Source organism: Neolamprologus brichardi, chromosome 14 (genome assembly GCF_056152115.1).
Source record: "Neolamprologus brichardi isolate AB-2024 chromosome 14, ASM5615211v1, whole genome shotgun sequence".
Classification (NCBI taxonomy): Eukaryota; Metazoa; Chordata; class Actinopteri; order Cichliformes; family Cichlidae; genus Neolamprologus; species Neolamprologus brichardi.
The window spans coordinates 2,954,631-2,976,191 of NC_142117.1; the positions used below are offsets into that span (position 1 = coordinate 2,954,631).

General features: G+C 42.3%; 1 protein-coding gene across 1 annotated transcript in view; it reads left to right on the top strand.

The window, feature by feature from the left end:
* Positions 1 to 21,561, top strand: part of LOC102791002 (sickle tail protein homolog) — a 100,889-nt gene that overhangs the window by 505 nt on the left and 78,823 nt on the right. The window lies entirely within an intron of this gene.

Below are 21,561 nucleotides of genomic sequence, written 5' to 3' on the forward strand. Positions count from 1 at the left end.
CTTCCTGGCACTCTATTTTAACATCCAACTATCCGTCTGTTGTATGGCCAAATCATTTCAACCTCTAGCTTTTCTGTTTTCACTTCTAATTTTCTCAATTCTGGTGACTCTCAATAAAAATCTCAACGTCGTCAACTCCACCTACACCACCTCCAGTTCAGCCTCCTGTCTTTTTGCCAGTACCACCATCTCCATACATCATAGCAGGTCTCTTTACCATCTCGTGAACCTTCCCTTTCACTCTTGCTGCTCTCCATCTGTCACAAAATCCCCGCTGACACTATCCTGTCTGCACTCTCTTCTTCAACTCTCTTGTGCAGCATCTGTTGCTTTGGATGGATAATCGCACGTATCTGCCTTTTCTTGACCTCTGTAAACATGCTGCAGTGTTCATTGCCTTAATTACAGGTCATACTGAATGAAAAATCAAATATATTTTGTGAAATAGTTCATATCACTCCCAAAGCCTCTTACTACACTCTTCATTTCTTTGCATTGTAAAATGATGATATAACTATAGTTATCTATTTACTATTAGCTCGTGCCTGGAACGCCTCACTCAGGAGGTGCCCAGGAGGGATCTGTCTCAGATGCCCGAACCATTTCAACTCGTTCCTTTCGTCTGGAGGAGTGTCGGCTGTAGTCTGAGGGACTCCTGGATGGCTGAACTCATCACCTTATCTCTCATTTCCACCACTGGTATTTTCAATCTTCTTTCAGTCAATACCCAAAGCTTGTGAGCACAGGTGAGGGTGGGGATGTAGAGCGACGGGTAAATAGAGAGCTTCGCTGCTACGCTCAGCTCTCTCTTCACTACGATAGATCACTGCAGCCACAGCACCAGTCCGCCTGTCAATCTCCCACTCCCATCTTCCCTCACTTGTGAACAAGACCCTGATATACTTAAGCTGCTCCACTTGGGGCAGTAATTCGTTCCTGACACAGAGTGGGCACTCTGAGGTCTCAAGTCTGAAACCTCAGCCGGATTGTTCTTCCCGCCGCTTCACACTCAGCTGCAAGCCACTCCAGTGTGAGCTGGAGGCTGCCACGTTTCAACTGATGTCTGTATTTTAGATTTCACAATGCAAGCACTGCTTGAATCGCTTGCACTGATGAAAAACCACTGCCATGTTTCAAAACAAAAGCTTCGCTGTGGCATTTTTCACTTGCTCACTGGCTAAACAAAGACCGTCCTGGCTTTTTCCCTCCGGGGCATATTTGATGGTATTACAGTGAATATGTTCCAAGGCTGGCTTTTTGTGTCATCAATACAGATATTACTTTCCAAGGTGAGGATTGGCCTGCTCTTAATAGAGCTTGAGGGCTTTATTGGATGTTGTCTTAAGAAAGATCAATACATATATACTTTTTCAATAAGCAAATCTACCCTGAAAACACTATTTAACTCCAACCCACTTCAGTAACACTCTGGATGTTGTTCTGACATGTGGCATAGAAACTGAACATATAGCAGTTTTCCTGAAAACCTCTTTCAGCTACCTGAACACTACTCGCACCAAGGTTGATTATCTTGTTCTTGTTGTTTTTAATTCTTGTGCTTGACTCCCTAACACAACTCTCAAACACGCACCTTAAAACAGATAGCTCATAAGCTGGAGAGGAAATGGTGTCTCACTAATTTAGAAGATCATCATTTAGCCTAGAAAAATACTCTCAGAGTGAAAAAAACAGGTTAAAAAGTAGTTCGTCCATTTTTCACTTCTAGGCGGGACTACTATAATTCACTACTATGAATTAAGGATAAAGGATATTAAGGGTGTCCTAAAAACTGCCTGAAAAGCCTTCAGTTGATCCAAAATGCTGCAGCAAGAGTCCTGACAGGGACTAGAGAGAGAGAGCAGATTTCTCCTGTATTGGCTTCCCTTCATGTTAATTCCATCCATCCATCTTCTTCCGCTTTATCCGGGGCCGGGTCGCGGGGGCAGCAGCCTAAGTAGAGAAGCCCAGACCTCCCTCTCCCCAGCCACCTCCTCTAGCTTATCCGGGGGAACACAAAGGCGTTCCCAGGCCAGCCGAAAGATAATCAAGACAAGATGATAGTTTATAAAATTTTAATGAAATTTGCAGATTGTTTCGGTGAAGTTTAATAAACTCCTTGCTATCTAAAATATAACAGGACACCGGAGTAAATTCTCGAGCATCTCACACTTCTGATAATCAGCTGTCTGCTTGACGTTTATTCAGCTGTGTAAAAACTATAACTTTAATCTCAGCCAAACCGATTTACTCAGGAACAAATAAAATACTAAAAAAAAGCCAAACAATAACATTTTTAAGTTATCTAAGTGACTTATATATCATGTTTAACCTGAGTAGCGAAAGACAGCGGTGGGTTTGAAAACGATTTGCTGGGAGTCCGGTGCTCTCACGGCTCTAGTTAGCCTAGCCCCCGTCTAGCTATCGAGCTAGTGGCTAACAGACGTCTCCGAAAACGTCGGAGCGCTTTTGAAAATATGTGGTGTCTTGATAAACTGAGCAGATATTTGAGGTTTACACAGCTACATTCTCGCCTGAAAATATGTTAAACGTTTATTTTGTGACCCAGAAAGAATAATAAGAGTAATATTAAAACTAACTAGCTGCCGCCATTGTTGGAAACTGCGCTGGGCCGCGCTATGAATTCTGGGACACAGCTTCTTCTTCTTCTTCGGGGTTTAACGGCAGCTGGCATCCTTGTACATGCAGTGCTGCCATCTTCTGTTTCAGTCCGTTATTACACTCTTAAATCCTACTACTTATTCCTGCGTCTTTTGTGATCTTACAAAGCTTCAAACGTTGCGTCGACTATTAAATCAGTCGTCGACGATTTTAATAGTCGACATAATCGTGACTAGTCGACTAATCGTGGCAGCCCTACTCCACTCCTCCCCTGCAGCTGAGCTACAAACCACACCCCGCCACATAGTTATTTTTTCTGTGAGTCTTTGTGTTTGTCCCAATTCCGAGGCTGCATTTGAAGACTGATTACATCACAGCCAGGCGGCGAAGGCTGTCCCAATTCAAATGCATCCTTCATCACCCCGGATTTCAAGGATGGGTCGGTGGATCTTTCGTGGCCCAACCTATTAAAGAATTCATAGTGCGGCCCAAGAATAACTCCAAAACGTTAATTTTAAGTGTCACTTGTAGGCATTGCTTGAAATAGAATCAAATGTGAAAAAAACAAAAAAAACAAAAAACAAATGAAAGCCGTAGGATAAATTTGTTATTTATTGTATTTATGCATTTATTTTTGGCACAATAGATGTTCTTCTTCTGATAATGTTATCATTCTATAAATGTTATTAGAAAAACATGACACTGACACTAATAGAAAATAATTACCTAGACCAGAGACTCTGCTTTGCCAAAAGGCTAGAGGGCTTTCGCTTCATATTGTGCTACTGCTTTGAAACATTCACTGACCCTGTCCTGGCTCATTTTTGTCTTTGCTGTAAGGGAAAATTGTGTTGGCTCAACACTATGCTACAGATGCAACCGATCAAATAAAATTGGAAAAAAAAAAAGCATATGAAGAAAAGATATAATCTACTTTATTATTCAGTAAGCACAAGCATTTTTTTTAAAGACACACGATTACATTGATGGGCAGCAAGGTAGCTTTGTGGTTAGCCGTGTTGCCTCATAGCAAAAGTCCTGATTTTACCATGTGACCGGGGCCTTTCTGTGTGGCGTTAGCATGTTTCTCCCTATGCTTGTGTGAGTTCTCTCTAAGTACTCCGACTTCCTCCAACAGTCCATTACCGTACTTACCACTGAAACACACTTACCCTAACCCCCTCAGACCTATGTTAGAAGGATTTAACCCTTTAAGACCTACCATAGAACCAAGTCCGCCAGAGCTTATATTATATTTTTACATGCTGTGGAGCCATTTTTGGGAGCATTTCAAGTTGCTATACATCAATACAACCATTACAGCCTAAATTTTAATAATATGTTTGCATTAAGTGCATAGTAATTACATAGATTGCAAAAAAGTGCAATAAACTACAAAAAAATTGAAAATCGTTTTTGTTTTTTAACATATATTTCTAGTTAGAGAAATTTAAGAGGCTTATCCCTCAAAACTGTAAATACAAAAAAGTTGCACAAAATAGTTTCCCACCACAGGAAATTTATTTTGAGTGTCTTCATAGTTTTATTTTTGAAATACACCAATTTTTATACACTGCAGGAAAAACGAAAATAAATATTACAGTGCAAATTTGCAAAAAAGCAGCATATGCATCAAAATAAACTGTTTCCAGCAGTGCAATATGAGTCCTAAGCATCCCAGAAACGACACAGAAAGTCACAAAGTCAAAGATAACTTTTAAAAACACCAGTATAGGCTCATGAGGCCCTGATGGTAAAAAACTACATTTCCACGAAAATGACGTCACTTCCGGTTTCGGGCAGGTCATGGCGGACATGCGATAGTTCACGCTGATGGACGTAGGAAGTGTTATGAATAGCTGATCGGATCGGCAAAGCGTGTTTCTGGAATATTATGTTTTTGTTGCTGCAAGCGCTTTTTATGCAGTTTTTGCAAAGTTATATGTGGAAGGAAACTGTGACCGAGGACAAGCTGATGGCATAAGATGTAAGTACAACTCCTCCGGCTTCATATGCAAAAAAAATTATTGCGCTAGCTTACGTGGTTGCAGAGCTACCGGGATTTAAAAATAGATACGCAAAACGGAGCGTGCTGCTCTGACCGGTTTTAAAGGGTTAAGGGTATCAGAACATGTCTGGCTCTGATTTTATTAGTCTTTAGTGATAGCAAAACAGAGGTCATTGTATTTGGGGCCTGGACTTGGAGCCTCTCACATCCTGTGTCAAAGCAGATGCAACAACTTTGGGGTGAAAATTGAACCAGTTCCTAAAAAGGACAAAGCAAATAAGTATGGTGAAGGGAAATATCTTTTGTTCAGCTTAGGCAGCTATCTAAAGTCAAACCTTCTCTTTTCACAACAGAGAGAGATTTGCATATATTTGTGATCACTCGTCTTGCAGTTTATGTTACATTTACTGTTACGTTTCAAATGATCCAGCATGCTGCTGCTTATCTACTGGCATAAACAGTCAAAGAAAGAACTAGAACTATAGAACTGTATACAATCAACAGGGCCCTGAGAACCTTCATCAGGAATTCAACTGCAATGTCACAGTCATGCCAAAACCCAGTTGTGGGACAATGGACCCATGATCGACACAGTCAGTACTGGAACTGGCAAAATTGTTCATGTACTGGGAGCAGGCGTCAGTGGAGCAGCAACAACTCAACCGGCTGCAGGAACCGCCCAACATCGCCGATGATCCCCTAGCCCCACAGGTCCTCTTTGAGTGCATTGGAATGGAGCTCATTGTGCCATTTCACAGGAGTGCATTTCGTTGTATTAGTTCTGGTGGATCATGCAACACGATATCCCAAAGTAGTGCTGGTGTGCACCATTTCTGCGAAAAGAGATGACCTGAAACAGCACCACACATCTTTCAGTAGGCATCCCGTAAGTGTTACTGATTGACCAGAGCACATTGTTCATGTCTCCCACACTTAAACTGTAGAAATTACTGGGCATTAAATATGTTTGGAAGCTGAATAAGACCATGATTCGTATGTTCATTCATGAGAATGAACACAATAGAGATTGCTGCTTTTGTTTTCAGTGCATGAGGGCACAGCCTTCATGTCTTGCACATTAAAGGACCTGTATGAATTACTGGGCATCAAATGTCTTTGGACCAGCATCTGCCAACCTCAGACTGACAGGCTGGTGAAGTGCCACAGGCCTCCACGGGGTCTTCTTCCTTTGAGTTATTGATCAGTAGGAAGCCGCAGAGCATACTGGACATTATTAAAGAAAACTGCTTATAACGCTCAAGCCCAGGGAAAAATAAAATGTATTATGTTCTGGACCTGAGAGCAAAGCTACAGAAATTGAGAAAGTTATTATGGGAGGATTTGCTCTAGGCCCAGGAACATCAGCTGCTCCTGTCCAAAGGAGGGGGCTAGGCTCAAGCTGTCATGTTGTCATGTGCAGGCAGGGATCGGACCCAAACGCAAACTCACTGACACAAGGAATGAACTCAAAAAGCCACAGCTGTATTGGCGGGCAGGGGAAAAGGATACTAAACTAAACTAAACTAAACTGGGAAACTGATAGAACTAATGCACACGAGAAGACACTGGGAAACACACAGCATGAGGGACGACGCAACATGGAACAGAGCGAAACTCTGACATAAATACACAGAAGGTAATGAGGGAAGTGAACGCACACAGGGAACACAGCTGAGGACAATTACAGTTGACAGGACGGGGAGGACATGAAACTGAAAACGCTGCCAGCAAGATGTGAACCTTAAACGTAACACAGGAAGTACAAGGAGCCAGCCTGGACAGAGAGAGGGAGAGAAGTCCAAAAACAAAACGTCCACAAAAAACAGTGGCGTGCAGGGAGCAGTTCATAAATAATTCAGGGGGGCGACCTGGAGGACGGAAACACAGGAGTCCAAAACAGTTCATTTCTGGAGGCCAACCGTGCGGACGGCAACAGGGGCGACAGGGCAGTTCTGGAGGCCGACCGTGCGGGCAGCAACGGCGGCAACGTGGAAACCGTTTCCGGAGGCCTTCCACGATGGCGAGGACGTCCAGCCAGCGGCCTGGAAAGTGGCCAGTGATGCTGAGGAGATGACTGTGGAAAAGCCGTCCATGCTAGACGTGGACGAGGAAGGGCCGTGGCAACCGCAGGACCAGACGGCAGCGTGGCAGCTGCAGATACTGATATTGCAGGCCGGATGGATCCCTCAGACCCTCCAGCGAAGGCAGACGGCGGCTGAAGCGGCCCCTCGGACCCTCCAGCAGGGTAGAAGACTAAACACAGAACAGAGGGCACAGAGAAACATGAGGGGCAAGGGATCAAAACCTAGGAACCATAGAATAAATCATAAATGAACTTGACATAATACAAAAATCACAAAGAACTGAAAATGCTGGATCAGGAGACCCTGACACAAGCTATTTTCAGAGATAAGAAATATGCGGTTTGATGGAGGCAGGCGCAATATTTGTGGTACCACAAAGAGGCAGGAAGGTGCATCCACAAATGGATAAAAAGGCAGCCATCACATCCTATGAGCCTATGAGCCAGTTACTGAAACTCCAAAAGTTGATTCTGTTCATCTGGATGTAGCGTTTTTCAAAACGCTACGATTTACTTACCTGGATGATTGAGAATGCATCAAGTTCAAACCCTTATTTTCAACCCATAAGAGAGGGAAGAGCACTTCAGATCTGGCCCCCTCCCAAGCCTCCTCGTGTATATCCAGTGGCCCTCTGACATTGTGACCATACAAGAGCTGAAATGGAAAAAGCTAAAACGAGAGCCATTGATCCCGGTCTTTTCCTGAGCTTTTTTTACAAACTTCCTCAACATTGATTTCAGGGTTTTGTTAAACCTCTCAAGTTAGCGTATGGTAGGGACTTGTTTTGGCTCCAGTAATTTCCAAAGATTTATAGATTTCCTTCAACAGGTTGGAAGTGAAGTTTGATCCTTGGTCTGTCGGGATTTCTTTTGGAATACCCACCCTTGAAAATATCTGTATCAGATAATTATCAATTTAGCAGGCTTTAACAGCTCTCATTGGGAAAGCTTCAAGATACCTCGTTGCATAGTTGCACAACACCAAAGTGTACCATGTCCTGAACTACTTCTCACCAATGGGCTAACAATGTCCATGGCAACACAAGAAAAGTGGGTGTCTATCACAGGCACAAGAATAAGTGGTGCTCTGTCTCCTTTCCTACTTGGGGCTGTCAACTGACACTGTGGGTATGATTTACAACACTGGAGAGTCTCTGAAAATTGCTGTGGCCAAAAAAGAGAGTAGCCATTCAGGAGGTTTTCAGATGCCCAAAACGACCTGCCCAAGGAACTGAACTGAAAGCTTACAGGCCTTAAGCTCTTACAAAAACACAGTCGTTCGTTCTTTACAATGAATATGTCTGTGAAGGTTCTCAGTCATCCAGGTCATTGTAGTCTTAGGAGCTTGGAAAGAAAAGCGTCTGGACTTCTTTAAGTTGCTTAAAGACGTTTCACCTCTCATCCGAGAAGCTTCTTCAGTTCTAGGGTCAAATGGTGGAGAGTCCCAGATTTAAGCCCTGTGGGAGTAACCCACTGAGAGGGACAATGGACCCCCTAATGATCCTCTACCTTTACAACTTACGCAGTCTGTAATATGTGTTGTTTCTTCAGCACATTTTGCAAAAAGGGGTGCTAAAAGCGAAGCTCTCAACTTAGCGGTCGATCTACGTCCCTACCCTCACCTATGGCCACGAGCTGTGGGTAGTGACCGAAAGAATGAGATCGCAGATACAAGCGGCAGAAATGAGCTTCCTCCGAAGGGTGGCTGGCCTCTCCCTTAGAGATAGGGTGAGAAGTTCGGCCATCCGGGAGGGGCTCAGAGTAGAGCCGCTGCTGCTCCACATCGAAAGGAGCCAGCTGAGGTGGTTCGGGCATCTGACAAGGATGCCCCCTGGGGGCCTCCTGGGTGAGGTGTTCCAGGCATGTCCCACTGGGAGGAGGCCCCGGGGCAGACCCAGGACACGCTGGAGAGATTATATCTCTCGGCTGGCCTGGGAACGCCTTGGTGTTCCCCCGGATAAGCTGGAGGAGGTGGCTGGGGAGAGGGAGGTCTGGGCCTCTCTGCTTGGGGCTGCTGCCCCCGCGACCCGGCCTCGAATAAAGCGGAGGAAGAAGATGGATGGATGGGTGCTAAAGAGGGTCCTCCCTTTGGAGTTGGACAATATTGCTCGGGACAACCAGTAGCTCATCAATCTCTGGTTCAGGAAGTGACTCTGCAATTTCTGTCCTCTTCAGTTTCTCCTGTCTCCTCTGGATTTTGCTTTTCTTTAAGTGCGGCATTCTTAATCCTTCAAACTCGGGAATTTTGCTGTTTTCAAAAGGTAACTTACTCAGACCTGGCTCTGACTGTGGCTCCTTTATAGCTAGACCTAGTGCCTATGAGCAGACCTTTACATGAAACATGGAGATTCTTCTCTCTCTTTGCTGATAAATGGCATTGGTATGTCCCGGCCCAACACAGTCTGGTATCCATTACTTCAACTGTAAGAAAATACTCCTGTCCATTAACTTGAAGGCGAAGACTGGCAATAGGATAATCAACCTAATCAGCATGAACTGCCCACAACAATGACATACTAAAGGGCATTTAAATGGTCTCAGTTTAAATCAGCGGTCCCCAACCCCTGGGCCTCGGACCGGTCCGTGAGTCGTTTGGTACCGGGCCGCGAGAGTTGAGGCTCAGGTGTGAAATGTATAGTTTTCAGGGTTTTTATCAGTTTTCAGCGTTATTTTGTTATCGTTTTTATCGTTTACTCGGTTTTCCTGGCTTTTTTCACGTGTGTTATGAATAAATCTTCTTTTTTTCAGTACCGGTACTAGTTTTATTTTGTTGTATTTATCCGCGACACCTTAAAGGCCGGTCCGTGAAAATATTGTCGGGCATAAACCGGTCCGTGGCGCAAAAAAGGTTGGAGACCGCTGGTTTAAATGGTCTAACATTGCTACTGCTAGTGATTGGGGAACTTTGTTTAGGGCCTTTAGTTCTATTTCCATTCCCACCCCCTGACTTACCCACCATCACAGAGACTGAACTGGGTTTTCCTGTCATGTACCCTTTGTTTTGGGCATCAGGCTGCAGCTGTGCACTAATTTGAGCAGTTTGTTTGTGGGGCTCACGAGCATTCCAGAATCACTTACTGCACCTCCCAACAGTGGCTGATGCTCCCAGCGTTCCGACTGGACTTCCTGCTGAAATTGACTGAACTGGTTTATCTGGCATTGAATGTCAGACGAACGGTGCTCTAGGCCCAGGAACATCACTGGCCTGATGCAGCATGCTACATTGTTTGTCCCAGGTGGTTGTGGTGATATACTGCAAGATGCTGTAGATGCAGCAGCAGCAACAGTTGCAGGACACACTGGCTGGCACCTTCATTAATATCACACTCAACTAACTGTGTTTTATCTTCGCATTGCACTGATGGGTGGACAGTTCTCAGGTGCCTGTTTTCTTGCAGACTACACTCTGCCCATGTATTGTCAGTAAAATTGAAATGTTTCCAGATTTTGCTTCTTTTCTTGATGTCACTGATTTTCTTTACTATACCTTTCTAATGTGTTGTCTCTTGTTGTTGCCCCTGGCTCTCATTCTCTCTCTTACTCCTGCTCTGTTTGTGTACTACTGCAAGTGTAACTACCACCCTTCCCCCCTCCGCTCAGCACAAGCACCAAGGCTCACGTGTTCGTGTCGTTCGCTTTTGTTCGTGACCGACACATCACTAGTTAGTATCTTGGCCAAGGATATTTGGCATGTAGACTGGAGCAGTCAGGCATCCAACCTTCTAATTAGCAAATGACCTGCTCTACCTCCTGAGCTACACCCATCCCAGTGGGATGGCTTTGTCTAAAGACAGAAAAACTCAATTCAAATAAGTTTTAGTTATATAGAACCAATTCACAACAGCCTCGAGGTGCTTTATGTTGTAAGGTAAAGACTAATGAGCAAACACCTGACAACGGTTGCTGTTAAAAACCTAAAAAGGAAAAGTTGAAATCTAAGGGTTCCAGAGATTTGGATCTGAAAAATAATTTATGTTTATTTTAGTGCTGTCAATAGATTAAAAAAAATTGACTAATTAATCTCACAATTTTCTGTAATTAATCGCAATTAATTGCAATTACTTGATCAATAGCCTGGTTGCAATTACATTTTTTCAATGTTATATTTAACCTTGTAACAGACATTTATGCAATATAATGAAGTAAATGCAGAATAAACACAAAGAATGTATGCTTAAATTCAAAGAAAAAAACCTGTATACTAATACAGTATACATACATAGATTACATACTATATAATATATATTAGTGCCGTCAAATAATTAAAATATTTAATCGGTTACAGTGGATTAATTTTGATTAATCACGATTAAATATCATTATTTTTTTATTCTATATTAATTGCATTTCATTTTGCATGACCAAACAGACTTGAGAAAAAAGAGAAAATATACGCACTTAACATGTTTATTGAACATCTTGCAGGCACTTTAAACGAGGAACCAAAGCTATGTAGGTTCTCAACGATATTAATAGGTCTGCAGTTTGTTGTAATGCACTTCTCAATTGTGTCTGTCAATATTTCCGACGTAGCTTTACTGAGCCCCCGATGCTCCGTGAGTGGTTTGTCACATGCTGGGTGACACATTGGCCAAAGTGCTAGCAGCATACGTCAATGTGATATTTTAAGCTGGAAGTGCTTCAGTGAAAAGAAAATTCCTTCTTGCACAATGTGCATAATACTTTATGTCGGTCAACTGTTCCGTCTTGTTATTTTTTTAATACTCAGATTTCCCATCAAGGGCCAATGTGCGTTTATCATCTTCCATATTGAAATGATTGGTGCAGCTGCCCATCACTACCAGATCAACTGCCCATTTGCACATGTGCAATGGTACCTCTACTTGAACAAACTGCCCGAAATGCGTTGACAGAAAACATTCAGGGATTTTGAGTTATTCTGCACTTCAGATGCATTAATTGCATTAAAAAATTTAATCGCATTGACTGTGATGGCAGATTCATTTGCGTTAACACGGTAATTTTGACCAGTTTATTTATGATTTATGATTTGTTCAATTATATTTGAAGCTCTGAATATAAGGCTTGTATACAAAATGCTTTTAATTCACTGAGAGTCAGATGGCATTGATCAAATGCAAGGAAAATCAGAGCTGGGGTGGGAATGAGGTGGGGTTTTCTACATAAAAGATCACTGCTTCCCAACAGCACAAGCTGTTTGTCCTGTATAAAGTACAACGTAAATGTCTCTTCATGCTGATGGTGTAATCTGAGTCTATGGTTCTTAAATGTCATGGGTTGTCACAGTTTTTTCCAGTCATTGAGCGAAGTAACTGCATGTCCAACCAAACACATGCACGCACTTTCCCAGTAGAGCAGCTTGTATCATAAGTTGTTATTATTGATAAGATATTACTGAATGTTGACTTGTTTTGAAAGGATATATAAACCGTCATTTAAAAATCCTTCATCCTGATGGTCTAAAAGTCAAACTTGTTTGAGTAAAATTGAAAAAACTCCCTTTCCACTTCACTGTGTTTTTCTCATTGTGTTACATGAAAGTACTTGAAGAGTGGACCAACATCAGTGTATATAACATTTTTCATTCAAACATTTAAAAAAATGTAAAACTGTCACGATGTACGGGGCAAGCCGTGTGGGATTTAAGTCCGAAACAGAAAACTTGTCCTTTTTACTCACCACAGCCAGCCGATCTGAAATCCACTGGGAGAAACCCCAATGTATGTACGTATTTGCATATTTTGGCATATTTTAAATGTTTTGGATCATCACACTAATTTGATATTGGACAAAGACAACATTAGTTACCACAAAATGTAGTTTTTAAATGATGACTTAATTTATTATGGGATATAAGCTATCCAAACCTGCCTAACCCTGTGTGAGAAAATAAACCTAAACCTAAGACCTAGTTGTGCCACCTTTGGCAGCAAGAGTGCCAAGAAACCATTTGTGATAATGATAAAGATAAGTCTTTTCACATCACTGTGGAGGAATTTTTCGCCCAGTATGCTTTGCTGAATTGTTTTAATTGAGCCATTTTGGTAGGTTTCCAAGCATGAATGAGCTATTTAAGGTCATGCCTGTGCATTTTTGAACCATTTAGTCTATTTGCTGGTTTTAGATCATTGTCCTGCTGAATAACCTATGCATGCTTGGGTTTCAGGACGTTAATTAATGTGCAGAACCAAAAAATTCTTCTACAGGATCTTCTGGTAGAGAGCTGAATTCCCGGTTCTGTTATTTATGGCAATTCATTAAGGTCCTGAAGCAGCAAAACAGCATCAGACTGTCATACAACCACCACCATGTTTGATTGTTAGTATTATAATCTTTTTATGAAATGCTGTGTTTGTTTTACACCAGATGTAATGCAAACCTTCCAAAAGATTGTCTCCTCTGTACACAAAATATTTTCTTGGAGATCACCAAGATGATGTTGGCAAATATAGGAAAAGCCCTTATGTTCTTTGGATGATCTGATATCGTCGTGTTGGTGTTGTTCCCAGATCATCATGAAAATGTTGTTCCAGGTTCAACATTGCAAGTGACCAATCACATTATTGTGACGTTATTCTTTTGCGCACCAACCCATTCGTGCATTTATGAAATTCCAATGTTGCAAGGATAATATCAATTCTGCTTAGCGTTTATTAAAGGGTTAGGGTTCGTTGATCGGCGGACAAAGGCGGTTTCTCGCAGCTTAAGTACAGTTTTTTGTTTTATGCCGGTTTTTCCCGAAGTCGCAAAAGTATGACATCACAACATTCTGATTGGTCACTTGCAATGTTGATCCTGGAACAACCTTTAGTATGATGATCTGGGAACAACACCAGCACGAGGATATCAGATCATGCATGTTCTTTTTGGTCAGGAGTGGTTTTTTGCCTCCGTGGTTTCCCATGGATGCCATTGTTGCCCATCCTTTTTCATGCTGTTGAATCATGAACTCTGAACCTAACTGAGGCAAGTGAAACCTGCAATTCTTCTTGGTTCTGGGTTCTTTGGAGATCTCCTGGATGAGACATTGGTGTTGTCTATGAGCAATTTTGGTAGGCTGGACACTCCTAGGTTCATCACTATTTTAAATTTTCTTCTATTTGTGGGATAATGGCTGTCACTATGGTTTGCTGTAGTCCCAAAGCATTATGAATTACTTTGTAGCCCATTCCAGACTTATAGATATGTCAGCGTTAGGTGCCAGGTACTTTGAGATAGCTTAATTAATGAAATAACCATTTCAATCAAATCTGCATTTTGTATTTACTCTGATTATCTTTGTCTAATAATAAAATTTGTTTGGTATACTGAAACATTCAAGCGTGATAAAAATGTGAAAAAACTAGGAATCAGGACGGAGACGAATGCTTTTTCATAGCACTGTAGATCAATACTACTGATTAACAGAATTTTTACTTTTGTTTAAACTGCATATGTGAAGGTGATATACGATGTTTTTGTTAATGTGTGTGCGTCTATTTATTTTTATTTTGTAGTGCTATTATATTAAGAAAACTGAGCAAGGTGACAAATCCAAACTTGATCACATACGAATGTGTTAGTTTCATTTTTAGTTTTTACACAAAGAAAGTTCAGGTATCATAGTGTTTACATTTAAAGAAAATGTTTTCGTCCACTCACAATAAAAAAATAAATCCTTCCAGCTATGTTAGAAAATGATTTTCCATCCAACCAGAAAAAATGTCCTTATTTCAGACAATGGTCTAGGACAGGTTTAAATGTCAAGAAGATGATGTAAATATACTCTGTATCTGCACACTACAAGAAATGGGTGAATTTAAAACTTATGCTCGTTAAGTACTGATGTCCATTATTATTCAATGATTTGTGGCCATACAAGCAACAAAAAATAGAATCTTGCCCAAGGATATTTGAAGTTATTAAACAAGATATTTACTTGTATATATATAAAATGGAAGTTATTGCAGTCCTTGAAATCCTTGAAAGGACATACAAAAACTGTGATGAACCATTCATTTTACTATTTAACTGGAGATTTACAAGTTGGTTTACTGTGGTAACTCATGACAAGGTAAAAGACAAAATAAACATTGAAATATTTTAAACATAAGTTTCCATTTCTACCACTTCTAAAGACTTATAAAACATACTTGATGACACAATATACACACTAATACGTGTTTTAATGTAACCTACGATGTGTAGATGTGATGCGTTAATGTGTGCTGGTTAATTTGCATATTTCTCCTAATACAGGACAGACAATTTTTGTCCCGTCATACAAAAAGTGGACTATAGAGCTGTTTGAAATATGACAATTTCATATTTGAACTATCAAGCAGCAATGTACACTGCTCAAAAATACTAAAGGAGCACTTTGAAAACACATTTTTGGTCAGACATTCACACCAGTGGCATGCAGAAGGTCATTTTGTAGGGATCTGTCAGTGCTCATCCTGGTCCTCCTTCACAGAGGAGCCGAGACCAGTCCTGCAGATAGGTTAAGGACCTTCTATGATCCTGTCCAGCTCTTCTTGACTTCCTGTCTCCTATCTCTCCTCTATGGTGTTGAGACTGTTCTGGAAGACACAGTAAACCTTCTGGCAATGGCACATATGGAGGAGTTGGACCACTGTGCAACTTCTGGAGTGTCCAGGCCGAGCTACCAATAATGACACTGAGCCAAATGCAAAAGTACATTCAGAAAAGACCAGAAGGGAAAAATATCAGTGTCCTCCATATGTAAAACCATTCCTGTTTGGGGGAGTGGAGGGGGCTGTCTTATTTCCCCCCTCTAGTGCACCTGTTGTTAATTTCATTAACACCAAAGCAGCTGATTAGTGATTAACAATCCCCTCAGCTACTTAACTGACCACATTAATATCCCACAAGTGTAAATGACATGATGATATACTCTGATAAAAACTGTTCCTTTAATTTTTGAGGAGTGTATAAACACTCCTGAATAGACATATATCCTCGTGCTAGTGCACTGATGGTTGTCAGCTGACATTGTTTTAACCTGCCAGTCTCCTTCTGTGCTATCTGCAAGTCTTAAAAATCTGATCAAGATTACTTACAGTTGTCATGGGATAACTGAAATCATTGAAATTATATATTATATAAATTATAATTATATAATTGTAATATTTTCCATCGAAACATGAAGATAAATAGGTATACCTGTACGAAGTATTTATAAGTAACAGTGAGTACAGTCAGAATCAGTGTGTTTCTTATGTCTCACCTGTGTTGTAAATCAGCTGTGCTGTCGTTGTTGGTTTTGTTTTGTTGTTGTTTTTTAAAAACAGGTTATTCTGGGTCTATATGTGTCGAGGATTGGTGGGGGAAGAACAGTGGATTTATTTACAGTGACCTGTACAAATAATATATACAGTTCAATTACTCTGTGGCTCCTTCGAAGCAGCTCCCAGAAAGTTCTCTCCACTGTGCGAGTGTCCATGTTAGTGAAAAACAGTTTCAAACAATCCGTGCTCCGACCCGTGGCTCCTCTCTCGTACTTCTCCCGTGAATCCGCTCTCGTGAAAGACACTCTCTGCTCCCGATTCCTGACAACAAAAACACACACACGTTAACAGGCAATTATAAACAATAAGCGAGGTTCAAACATGATTAATCATGGCCGTACTGATGAGGATTAACTCAATGATCCAGCGTTAACTGGAGCCTGGCTGCACTGCTAAATAGTTTGCTCTATTTAGCAGGGGTGACGAGTGGCAGGTCCGGCTACCTCCAGCACTGGACACTTCCAGATTGAGAAGTTGCATCAGCGACCAAAACATCCAGGAGCGAGAGAAAAACAAAAACACAAGGAGACAGAGAAAGAGGGAGACACTAACAAAAAACAGCACACACGAGCACAACGGGCAGGTCGGCCGCAGAGCACTACCAATCCGTGACAATATGTGTGTATGTCGGAGCCTGTAGATGTGAGGTGTGGATGGAAATGCCACACATCTATACTGATGGCATCATTCTCAGCAGCTGTGGGAGTAGGTTGGAGTTAGGGCTGAATCAGTGACATTTAAACTCCACTAACAATCCTTGTTATGCCAAAGCTTATTAAAGTCATGCAATCAAGTTACAGTGAAGATACTGGAGGGAAGTTACATGTACAAGTAAAAGATATTGTTTCATCTTAGCAAACAAAGAGGAGTAGAGGAGCAGAGGTTAATAGCTGCAGGGTTTGTGAAGTCTTCAAACTATACATGGAGTATTTTTAGCATCTGTCAAAAGGCGCCTGTACGTGATGGTGGACTCAAAGGCAGAGCCAGATGCAGACACAGCAGACACACAAGCTTTATTTACAGAACGTGAATGCAAGAGTAAATTCAACAAGGGACTCATGGCTTAGGAAACTTGCTCGTTTCCACATTGACCAAAAAATGTTAACTTTGTTTTATCGTTCTTTTATTGAGTCTGTTTTATCCTTTTGTTTGGTGGCATGGTTCAATCAGACCTCTGTCACAGAGAAAAACTCTCTAAATCAGATTGTGAGATGGTCCAGTCGTCTGATAGGTGAGCCACAGTCTTGTTTAGCCTCCCTGTACTCTAAGCAGGTACAGAGGATGGCTTTATCAATCCTTAAAAATGGTTCCCGTCCTCTAAGGGGTGAATTTCAGCTTCTTCCCTCAGGACGGAGGTTTCTGTTTCCGAGATGCAGGACAAAGCGTTATAAAAATAGCTTTGTCCCCGTTGCTGTCACTGAATTAAATAAGAACTGTTTTTGATTCGAAATATTAAAATTACTATATATGTGCCACAGTGAGGTTTATAGCTTTACTAGGTGTGTTTTTAAAGGGATGCCAAACGCTGTCATTTTTTCTGTAAAGCAAATTTACCTTGCCTATGGGTATAAATAAAGTTACCTTGACCTTGTGGCTTGGTGACTAGACATGGCAAGGGTGTAATGGTCTAATGCAGTAAACTGTGAACAGAGGAGAGGTGGGTAGCGGGGAACTGTTAACTACTTATCCAGGAGTGAAGTGTGAATGGCTCAGTTTGAAGGAAGAGTCTGTGATGCTTTGGGGGGGGGGGGGGGGGGAGTGACGGTCCGCAATGAGGACTGCCCTGAGTTCCAAGGGATCCTGTGAGGAGTGGTAGCAAGAGGGCAGGTAGGTGCGATATTGAAACCCCATTCCGGGAGACGGCGCGTGAAGCTGGGTGGCAAATGCTGGGAGTATGATCCAATGATGAGTGGAGCAGTTGCATGACCAGAGAGCTGTAGCACAAAGAAAAGAAAGTAATGGGCTGAGTACTGGCATAACCTGTGAGACACGGGATGAATCTTTAGAGATGTAGGGAGTTTGAGTTTGACAGCGGATGGTGAGATTTTTACGGTCGAGGCGTGGGGCAGACCGAGTGAAGAAGTGAGTGGACCAGGAGCAGACAGAGGCGAGGAGACTGAACTTCAGTTACAAACCAAAAACGAGCCTTTATTGTGGCTGACATGATTACTACTCAAATGGAAGCAAACATGGGTAAGACTAACTGAAAACCTACACTGGGAAAAACTAAGATAATTGAGCAAACAGAAATACACACATGAGGTGATCAGGAGAAGTGGCGACACATGAGGACACAGCTGACTCGAATAAAACATAATGACAACACATCGGAGAGTAACACTGGACACACTAATATGAGACACAGACCGGAAAGGAAACATGACAGGCACTGAACTAAACCTAAGACCAAACTCTTAACCAGAATTACACTGAAACGTAGGACTATAATATTCAAAACAGGACAACTAAAGAATCTTAAAATAAACCATAATACAGAAAGATACCAAAATACAAGAAACTGAAAATGCTGGGTCAAAATGACCCAGATGATGGTGTCGATATCATAGGGCCCAATGAACCATCTTGCACAATGGTTCAGTTTACGGGAGCCAGACCTTCTTTCCAGGGGTGTACTGGGGTGCTGGTGTCCGAAGCTGATCCGAGTAGTGGTGCTGGTGGTTGACAGCTTTATGCAAGGCTTCCAGAGTTCTGACCGAAACGTTGCGCCAGTGCCGGAGGTGGTGCTGGAGTGAAGGATTTGTGATGTCAGCCTCCTCCGGATGATCTGATATCGTCGTGTTGGTGTTGTTCCCAGATCATCATGAAAATGTTGTTCCAGGTTCAACATTGCAAGTGACCAATCACATTATTGTGACGTTATTCTTTTGCGCACCAACCCATTCGTGCATTTATGAAATTCCAATGTTGCAAGGACAAAATCAATTCTGCTTAGCGTTTATTAAAGGGTCAGGGTTAGGGTCCGTTGATCGGCGGACAAAGGCGGTTTCTCGCAGCTTAAGTACAGTTTTTTGTTTTACGCCGGTTTTTCCCGAAGTCGCAAAAGTATGACATCACAACATTCTGATTGGTCACTTGCAATGTTGATCCTGGATCAACCTTTAGTATGATGATCTGGGAACAACACCAACACGAGGATATCAGATCGTGCGCCTCCTCCTTGGGAAGCAAGCTGAGTGACGCTTCAAATAGAGACCGGTGGATGATGAGGTGTGTGCATTGTGCGCCTACTCTACCGATGGGAGATTTGAGGTACAGGTGGACAGGTTGTGAGTGATGACACAGAGTGGATTCCAACTCCTGATTCAGCCGTTCTGTCTGGCTGTTGGTCTGTGGGTGGTAACTGGAGCTGAGATTGACTTGGGTCCCTAGAACAGAAAGATTTCTAAACCTATGAGGTGAACTGGGGGCCTCTGTCCGAGGTGATTCATGAGGTTTGAAGATGTGATATACCGCAAGCTTCACTGTTTCTGTGGCTGTGGGGCGTTTGTCCAGGCCAATAAATTGTGCTGCCTTAGAGAATCTGTCAATTACAGAAGGGATTACTGATTTTTCTGTGGAGACAGGTAAGTCAGTGACTAAGACGAGAGAAATATGGGAACAGGGGTGTGATAAACCATGGCAGACCGGATGACATGTTTATGCTTTTAAGCATCTCTTTATTAACAAGGTAGCTTGTTCACACGACTAAGCTGCAGCACTCCAACTGCCAGCCACACACCAACAACAACAACATGACAGGACCCTACACCACTCTTAAGCTGGTGAGGCATGATTGCGATGCTGCGCAGGTGCGTCCGCCTTTCCAGCCGCGGCACCACCGCCTACGTCCTGCCACAAAGGCCAAGAAGGTATGGATAGAGGCTGAAGCAGGCCCAAAGGCTTCTGAGTTTTGGTCTTGCTGCCAGCAAAGACCAGCACTAGTCCTGCACATCCTTCTCTGTCATCCCCCACCAGAAGTGACGCTTCAGCAGAGGGATGGTCCGACCTACGTCATGATGACATGAAAACTTGTAGGCCCAGCTTAGTACCAAAGCTAATGCTGCTGAGGGGACATATCGCCAGCCCAGGGGCCCAGTTCCTGGATCTGGCAGAGCCTGCCGAATCATTTCCTCAATCCCCCAAGAGATGAGGCCCAGTTGACAGCTCTGAGGGATCTGCGTCAGGGGCGTACTAATGGGACTGGGCATCTGCCTTGGTGTTCTTGGACTCTGGATGGAAGGACATAGCAAACTTGAAACAGTCAAAGAATAAGGACCACAAGGCCTGGTGGGCATCCAGGCGTTTAACTGTCTTGAGGTACGTGAGGTTCTTATTGTCAGTGAATGGATGTTCAGCCCGCTCTAGCAGGGGGAGAGACAGCATGAAAACAATGCACAGGGTTGTAGCTCGGGGTCCAGAGTGATGCAAAAGCATTGCTCCGACTCCAACATCAGACACATCAACAACAAATGATTTAGTGTTGACAGGATGAATCACAACAGGAGCTGAGGGGAACAGATGTTTGAGCTTTTTGAAAGCTGATTCAGCTTCAGGTCTCCAGTGGAAGAGTTTTTTGGTGGAGGTGAAAGTGGTGAGTGGTGCAGCTACCTGGCTGTAGTTTCGTATGAAACAGCGATAAAGGTTAGCAAAGCCAAGGAAGCGTTGAAGCTGTTTTCAGGATGAGTGGACGCTGGCGCATTTTGGCTGCTGCTGCTCTCTCTGCTCTCTCTCCATACTTATTGCTTAATATAGTTAGAGAAGTTTGTTTTATTCTCTGAACCTATACCTGTATTTAAATTGTCTGCTAGGTAAGGCATTTGCATTAGTCATTTACCAACCTTAACCCTGGAGAACCCATGGGGTCAGAGCCGACCCCATGGGTTCTCCAGGGTTAAATGCCTCAGCTTCCACAGATGACTTGGTATTTCACTATAACAATGGACTAAACCTCTTACATTCCTCCATTCTGAAGTTATTTCTAGTGAGGTGTCTATGAACCTGCACAGCTACTATATTTTTCAAGAACTTCCTTTTCCCGTTCTGCCTCCTAATATTCATCTGAACTTCACCAACTCAAAGCCGTTGGCCGTCACCTGGAATGTGTCTTCGGCAAAAATGGACGTACTATTCTTAAGACTTAAGGATATCTATCTCAGTCATATACAACATTATGAAGAAGCTATTTATCATGCTAAATCATCTTACAGCACTTCTATTATTAAGTGCAGTGATGAAAATACTCGTACTTTGTTTTCTATATTACATAATATTGTTAAACCTGCAGATACCTTTGCCATACATACCCACTCTGCTGCAGTCTGTAACAAATTTATGGACTTTTTTAAATACCAAAATTGTTAATCTTCACCGATAGCTGCCCTCTTCTTGTGGTCAATTGTTCTATTTGCATGTTTTCTCCTACTCATCTGTATTCTTCTCTATCCAGTTTTGAACTCCCTATAATAATTCAAATATCTTCTATTATTAGTAAGTAAAAGTTATCATAGCGTAAACTCAATCCACTAAGCTTGTTAATCTTTCACGCCCCTCTCTTGGCTTGTTGATCACTAATATCGTGC